A 7,216-nucleotide genomic window follows, 5' to 3' on the forward strand; every position below is an offset into this window, starting at 1 on the left:
GTTATTAAGACTTTGGTCTGAGATCAGGCGGGCCATCCCCCCGGGGGGTGATTTCTCACTTCCTGTCTCTCTCTCTGGTAAGTGCATGCATCCGATAGCAAAAATCTCTCAAACAAACAAACAAACAAACACTTTGTTCTAAATTTAGTTCTAGAAGTGTTATCGTTTTTGTTTTCACTTTTTAGGCTTATGTTTATTTTAGGTGTGAAGGAAAGGTCAGGGATGTGTGTGTGTGTGTGTGTGTTTGTATGTTTAAAATTTAACTCTCCAATTGCACCATTTACTGAAAGACTTAGCCGTTTCCAAATGAATTCCCTTGGGAACTCTGTCGAAAATCAGTTTACCTTGTATGTGTGGATCTAGTTCTGTTCTCTCTATTCTGTCCCATTTATTTATTTGTCTATCTTGAAACCAATATCCCCACTGTCTTAATTCCTGCTTTATAAGTCTTGAAATCAGAGTGTTAGCTCTCTTTTAAAACTTGTATTGGGGGACCAGCAGTTAGCGTAATGGCTATGTCGCTGGACTCCCACGTAGTCGACCGCGGTTCCCGTCCTGGACCCGGTGCCCTAAACTCACGGCAGGCGCGTGTGCGTGCGTGCGTGCCCCAGATCCCAAGAGGAGACTGGAGGAGAAAGGATTGCGGTGTGGCCATCCCCCCTGGGGGGTGATTTCTCGCTTTCTGTCTCTCTGTCTCTGTCTGTCTGGCAAGCGCACATGCCCTATAGCAAAAACCTCTGGGGGGGGTGACTATTATTGGGGCCAGCTGGTAATGCAGTGGTTAAGGCAGCTGGACCCCACATGGCTGACTATGCAGTTTAAATCCCAGGTTACGTGGCTTAAGAAACACACTGAGTATGTGTGAATGTGTGCCCAAGATCCCAGAGGAGAACGGAAGAGAAAGGATTGTGGGTGATCATTCGCCCTGGGCAGATGGGAGTGGAGAGTGCTTTCTCACTCTCCATGTCCTCATCCCTCCAATAAGTGCTTGCACCCTACAGCAATTTTTTTTAATATAAATAATTTTTTAAGAATTATGTTTATTTAACTTATTTATTTTAATTTGACCAGAGAGGGACAGCACGAGAGAGAGAGAGAGAAAGTGAGAAAGCAAGCTGCCAGGTCTGAGACTCAAACCACGTGGTCAGCCATGTGGAAGTCCAACACCCACAACCACCATACCTCTTGCTGGCCTCAAAAATTTAAATAATTTGAAAAGGTATATTGGCTATTCGACATCTTTTGCATTTCCATGTAATTTTTTTAGAGTCTTTGCCAATTTCTATTTTTTTTTAACTTGCTAAGGTTTTATAGAATTACTGTATCATCTAACAATCCCACTTCTGGATATGTATCCAAAAGGATTCAAAGCTGAATCTCAAAATGCTATTTGAACACTCATGTTTATGGCAGCATTATTCACAATAGCCAAGAGGCACTAGCAACTTGTTTGGCAGCTGAATGGACAAAGAAAATGTAGCATATACATACAATGGGATATTATGCAACTTTCTGAAAAGAAATTCTGGGACTGGGTGATTTAGAAAGAAAAGAAGCTTATTTGACTCACCAGTTTAGGGCCCAAAAAGTCTGAAGGCATCTAGTCAGTCCCTATTGCTGTTACCACATGCCAAGAGAATCAGAAAGGAAAGTGGGAGTTTGGAGAGAGAGAGAGAGAGAGAAGGAGAGAGAGTGAGAGACAGAGAGCACTCTGGGTAGATCGCTTTTTATAACAATCCACTTTATAGAGAACTAATAAGGGAGCACTCATTTCCTCCTGGGAAGCCTTAATCTATTCATGAAGGACCCTTCCTCTGTCCCAGACTCTTCCCACTAGACTCCACCTCCCAACACTGGAATCAAGTAGCAAGTTACAACAGAAGTGTCAGAGGAAATGTAACACTTAAACCATACCTAAGCCCAAACTGTGCTTCTCTGAATTCCCTACCTGTAGGTGGCCACAGGGAAAATCTGGGCATGACTTGAAAGGCAAATGTGAAGTAGCATCTACTAAGAGCTGAAGATTTGTGTATGGCAGAGGTCCAACCACTGCAGCTCATGCTCATGGTCATCTGTGTGACCCAACCACTGCAGCTCATGTTCATGGTCATCGGTGCAGCCCAATCACTGCAGCTCATGCTCATGGTCATCAGTGTGGCCCAATCACTACAGCTCATGCTCATGGTCATCGGTGTAGGCCAATCACTGCAGCTCATGTGCATGGTCATCAGTGCAGCCCAATCACTGCAGCTCACGCTCATGGTCATCAGTGTGGCCCAATCACTACAGCTCATGCTCATGGTCGTTGGTGCATCCCAATCACTGCAGCTCATACTCATGGTCATCGGCGCAAAGCAGTAGCTAGGACTCCTCCAGCTCCTGCCTGATCTCTTCCTTCACCTCCTCTGAGTTGTGAGCCCAGCACAGGAGCAGTTCAGTAAGGAGAATGCCAGCTTCTGCAACTCACGCATGCCATCAAGTTAAAGGTGGTGAGAGACAGACACAGGTACCAGTTTGTCCTGGCAGGTTTGTCTTGCTTACCCTGTTTCACATCCAGGTTTTTTCCTGGCTCCCATCCTAGATGACCTATAACTACTTCATGCCCAGCCCCTAGAAAGTCATCAGCTCCCACCACTGTGTAAGTTCTAATCCCCACAAAAATCTCTACCACATGAAAGTTCTAAGCCCCACAAAAATCTGTTATCAGTCATTGTAGTCATACTCTCCTGGTTAAATCCTAACTTACGCAATGCAACCTGCTGCAATGACCTTGTCTGGTTAAAAGGAAGAGGAAAATGCATTTTCATTACTTTGGAAAAGGAAAATCCAAGAAATCACATACATTAAAAATATTTACAGACCTATCTGCAAATACACAAGGGAACCTCAAAAAGTTCATGGAGAAACAAAATCAAAGTACAAGTTTATCTTGGTGCAAAAATGTTTGAAATCCGCACATAGCTTGTTCATAAATTTTTTGAACTCTGCATATGGATCTTACTGCTGAGATGAAAATAAAAACCATGTACCATCATCTCCAACCAAGTAACTCTTAAGGACTTCAGACTGTAAAATCCAACATGCACTTCTTGATAAACTGGATTTTTAAAAATATCATGCAAAAATTCTAGACTTACAAGACAATAAAAGAAGTCAACCCACAATCAAAGCATAACATTGGTTTTAATCTCCAAATATTTTTATTTAGCTAAATCCCTTTTTCCCCCCTCTTTAGAAAGCCACTTGAGAAATCCCATTTGACAAGGGATATTATTACAGTTTGTAATGCCCACCATCGGGGCAAGACGTTTTTCCCCTCTTTTGTAAAATCAATTTGAGTTATTTACAATGAACTTAAAAACCATGAACTTTAATGAAAAAGCTTGACAGGTTTGATTATGATAGACTAAAGTTTCAAAAAAAAAAAAGTCAAAAGATTTTTTTTTCCCTTTTTGGCTGTGGAATAAAAACATGGGTCTAGCCACTCAGAGTCCTTCTCAGAGGGCAGTGTAATAGAGGTGCCCAGTGATTATAAAATTTCTACAGAAAACTAGCTAACAAAGGAGATGTAAATGTTTTCCCATCAATGGAATAATGTAGCAGGAGGGGGTTGCGTTTCTCCCAACAAACAGAATCGTTTTGTGTGTGTTTGTAAGCTAGTTGCTGATTACATTATTTCAGTTATTCAATGGGGGTTGTTCCTAATGATGATTTCTCAGAACCACAGAACAGAAAAGGTGGGACATCCCTGCAGAACCATCTAGATGCCGACCATGGACATTGTCAACACACTCCTTGCAGGTCCTCCATGCTATTTGCATCCGAATTCCTTGTTTGATTAATACCTTCTTACTAGTTGGGAGCAGTTTCTTGAACATAATCTTCAATGGAGTGTTTACTCTGACCACCGACTGTTTAGAAGGAACTCCTTTTTCAGAGGAAATCCATCCACTCTTCCTGTGTCGAAAGGCAAGGGAGAATAATTATGTTGTGGCACCTAGCCCTGTGTGTGCAGAGCTTTGAAATGAGACCCAAATTACTTTTCCCCTTTCATTTATTTTCCTCTTAAATCCTGTTTTACACTAATCATTCAAATGACTTCACTACATGGTCAGCTAAGTAATGGCTTTAGAAGGCTATTTTAATGGTAGACTAAATAGCCACTTCTCAGTACAGACCTTTTAAATAGTATTTGTTTAGTGGACAAGAAATGTCTGGAATATGAATGAAAATGTATCCAAAGCACAATTGCAGTTTTTTCTAAAATACTTTTGTGCAAGAAAATTGAGATTGTATTATTTGTAACTCTTTAAGATTATATTTGTGATGGTCTCTATGTAAAATAGAGGAAAAGAACAGGGCAGGATTAGAAATAAAAACATTTTTTAAATGTAATGATGGCATCTACCTAATGACTAACTAATTAAATTAAATCAGTGACTTTGCATTATAAATACAAAATTAATTACTTGCTTGGGAGATACTCTGTACCCTAAGTACTATCCCTTTGATAAACTATTTAACTCTAAGTTTATTCTTTGTAAGGAGTTCATTCTCTGACTGTGTTTAATATTCAACTACAGAAAGAATGAAACTTGGATCCTCTAAATTAGGTTTGATACTTCCTTTCATTTGGTTGCTCCTGTTCAACCCCAAGCCTTCCCACCTCCAAATCATGACAATGATATCAAAGAAACTGAGATACTGAGTGAGGAGATGCTTCCTAGTTGCATTTAGAAAGAGGTGGGCTCAGAAGTAAGCTCTCACCCAAACTGCCAAGCTGTCCGAAAGGCTGGCAGAGGTAGACACACCCGGAGGAATTCAGGAAGAGTGCAAATAATTGATGAACTTTGCCATTTAAAAATTGGGTTTCTCTGGGGCCAGCAAATGGCATATTGGTTAAGGTGCAGGATCCCACATGGCTGACTATGTAGTTCAAGTCCCAGAACTGATACTTGAAAAACACAAGTGTGTGTGCACTCCCAAAATCCCAAGAGGAGAACGGAAGAGAAGGGATTGCAGTGTGGCCATCCCCTCTTGGGAAGAGAGGTGATTTCTTACCTTCCAGCCCCCACCTCACTCCCCGGCCCCACTCCATCTCTATCTGACGAGACACTCACTCTATAGCTAAAAAGAAAGAAAAAAAGAAATCGGGTTAGGGGGCAGCCAGTGGTGCAGCTCTAATACAGTGCTCTGCAGTAAAACTAGATGGGAAGGCGCCAGGCTCACATTCTGAGGTCTCCCTGTGTATGTGCCCTTGATCCTGGCTAAAGCTGGGTTGGGTCGCTGCACGAGGACTCCAATGGAGCTGCCTTTCTCTGTCTGTCTGTCTGTCTCTCTCTCTCAAGAAAAAAAATAAGATAAAATTTTTTAAAAAATTGGATTTGGGGCCCAGCCATCGTGGCACAGGTCCAGGACTCAAACCACAGTCAGCCACATGGGAGTTCAACACCTTAACCACCATGCCCGTGTAGGCCCCTAAATTTACTATTTAGTATTAATTACTATTTAACTAAAAACAGTGGCAAACTCTGGCCTCACCATCTTAATAAAGGTCAAAGAAACCATTACCAATCATGGGATAAGGCAGAGGAATATAATAGGCCTCTGGAGGAGACACGCTGAGAAGGACACATCATTTGTGGGGTATTTCCCGCCCACCCGAGCAACCCGAATGTGCGTGAAGAAACATCAGGAGAATCCAATTAGGAAACACTCGGCCAGATATCTGGTCTGTACTCTTCGAAAGTACCATGAAAGACAAAGACCAAAGGAACAGATTCATGACAACTAAGTGCAAAATGTAATAGATATCGTCACTACACTTTATAGACGGGAAAACAAAGTCAGAGACACCGGACTTGCCTGTCACGCAGTCATGATGATGTCACAGTGACCCAGTCCACGGGATTCCTACGGAGGGGAGCGGATTCAACAGGGCAGAACAAGTCACCTTTGTCATAGGCAATTTCAAAACTATGAAATTTCATGGAACCAGCAGTTAGCGTAATGGCTATGTCGCTTGACTCCCACGTAGTCGACCGCAGTTCGTGTCCCGGACCCGGTGGCTTAAAACTCATGCCGGGCGCGTTTGCGTGCGTGCCCAAGATCCCGAGAGGAGAATGGAGGAGAAGGGATTGCGGCGTGACCATCCCCCCTGGGGGGTGATTTCTCGCTTTCTGTCTCTATGTCTCTCTCTGTCTGTCTGGCGAGCGCACGCGCCCTACAGTAAAAATCTCTCAAAAAACAAAACAAAACAAAACAAAACAAAAAAACTATGAAATTTCATGAAACAAATATCATGGGCTATTGAACAAGTGGTTTTCCAATATATTGGCCAAGCAGGGGAATGGAAAGAAAAGATTTACGTGAGTGGAGACACTAGGGAAACTTTTCAAAGAACCATCCCATCACCTTCTTGGGCATCACTTTTTTAGATGCTATGATAAGTAACCCTGGAGTTTATAGATCAGTGAAGATTCTTCCGTAAGTAAAGATGCCAAATGTAGTAATTTTTTTTATCTTGTTTTCTAACTGCACCTAACTTTTTTAGCAGACGTTATATTAAATGAAGTGAGTGTGTCTTGCAAATTTAGATTTTTGGTATAAAAAAATAGATATGCAACATGTAATATTGGGTTTTATGGAACTAAAAATATGTTTGTATGACTCTTTTTTATTTTAATATATCCCCAAATGATTTTGAATAATGCAAAACAACTGATGAATTCTTCAAATCACTCTTATAACATATTAAAGCAAAAAGCTCCCAACATCGGAACCAGCAGATGGCATAATGGCTGCATTGCTGGACTCCCATGTAGTTGACCACGGTTCAAGTCCTGGACCCAATGGCTTAAACTCACGCAAGGCGCGTGTGCATGCGTGCCCAAGATCTCAAGAGGAGAATGGAGGAGAAGAGATTGCGGCATGGCCATCCCCCTTGGGGGTTAATTCTCACTTTCTGTCTCTCTGTCTCTCCTGCCAGAGTACGTGCCCTATAGCAAAAATTTCTCTGGAGAAATAAAAAAGAACTTGGACAAATGATCTTTCTGAGTCAATGTTTCTTTTTTTCATCTGGAATATGGGGATAATAATAATACTGCTTTCTCAGAGCTATTGTGAGGATTAAATAATGCAGATACAGTAAACAGCGTGGAGATTAATACGAAGTATAACTGTAATATTATTTCCTCCTCTTTTTCCTCTTATGACA

At 41.7% G+C, this 7,216-nt stretch overlaps 1 long non-coding RNA gene across 1 annotated transcript in view; it reads right to left on the reverse strand.

Moving 5' to 3' along the window:
- Positions 1-5,129, reverse strand: part of LOC106733547 (uncharacterized) — a 9,419-nt gene extending 4,290 nt beyond the window's left edge. Inside the window, exons 1-2 of the long non-coding RNA XR_001369572.1 lie at positions 5,062-5,129; positions 3,846-3,957 (exon numbers count right to left, since the gene is read on the reverse strand). This is a non-coding gene — a long non-coding RNA (uncharacterized LOC106733547). The remainder of the gene's footprint in view (positions 1-3,845; positions 3,958-5,061) is intronic.
- Between the last annotated feature and the right edge of the window lie 2,087 nt (positions 5,130-7,216).

Source organism: Tupaia chinensis, unplaced genomic scaffold (genome assembly GCF_000334495.1).
Source record: "Tupaia chinensis unplaced genomic scaffold, TupChi_1.0 Scaffold144045_1, whole genome shotgun sequence".
NCBI lineage: Eukaryota > Metazoa > Chordata > Mammalia > Scandentia > Tupaiidae > Tupaia > Tupaia belangeri.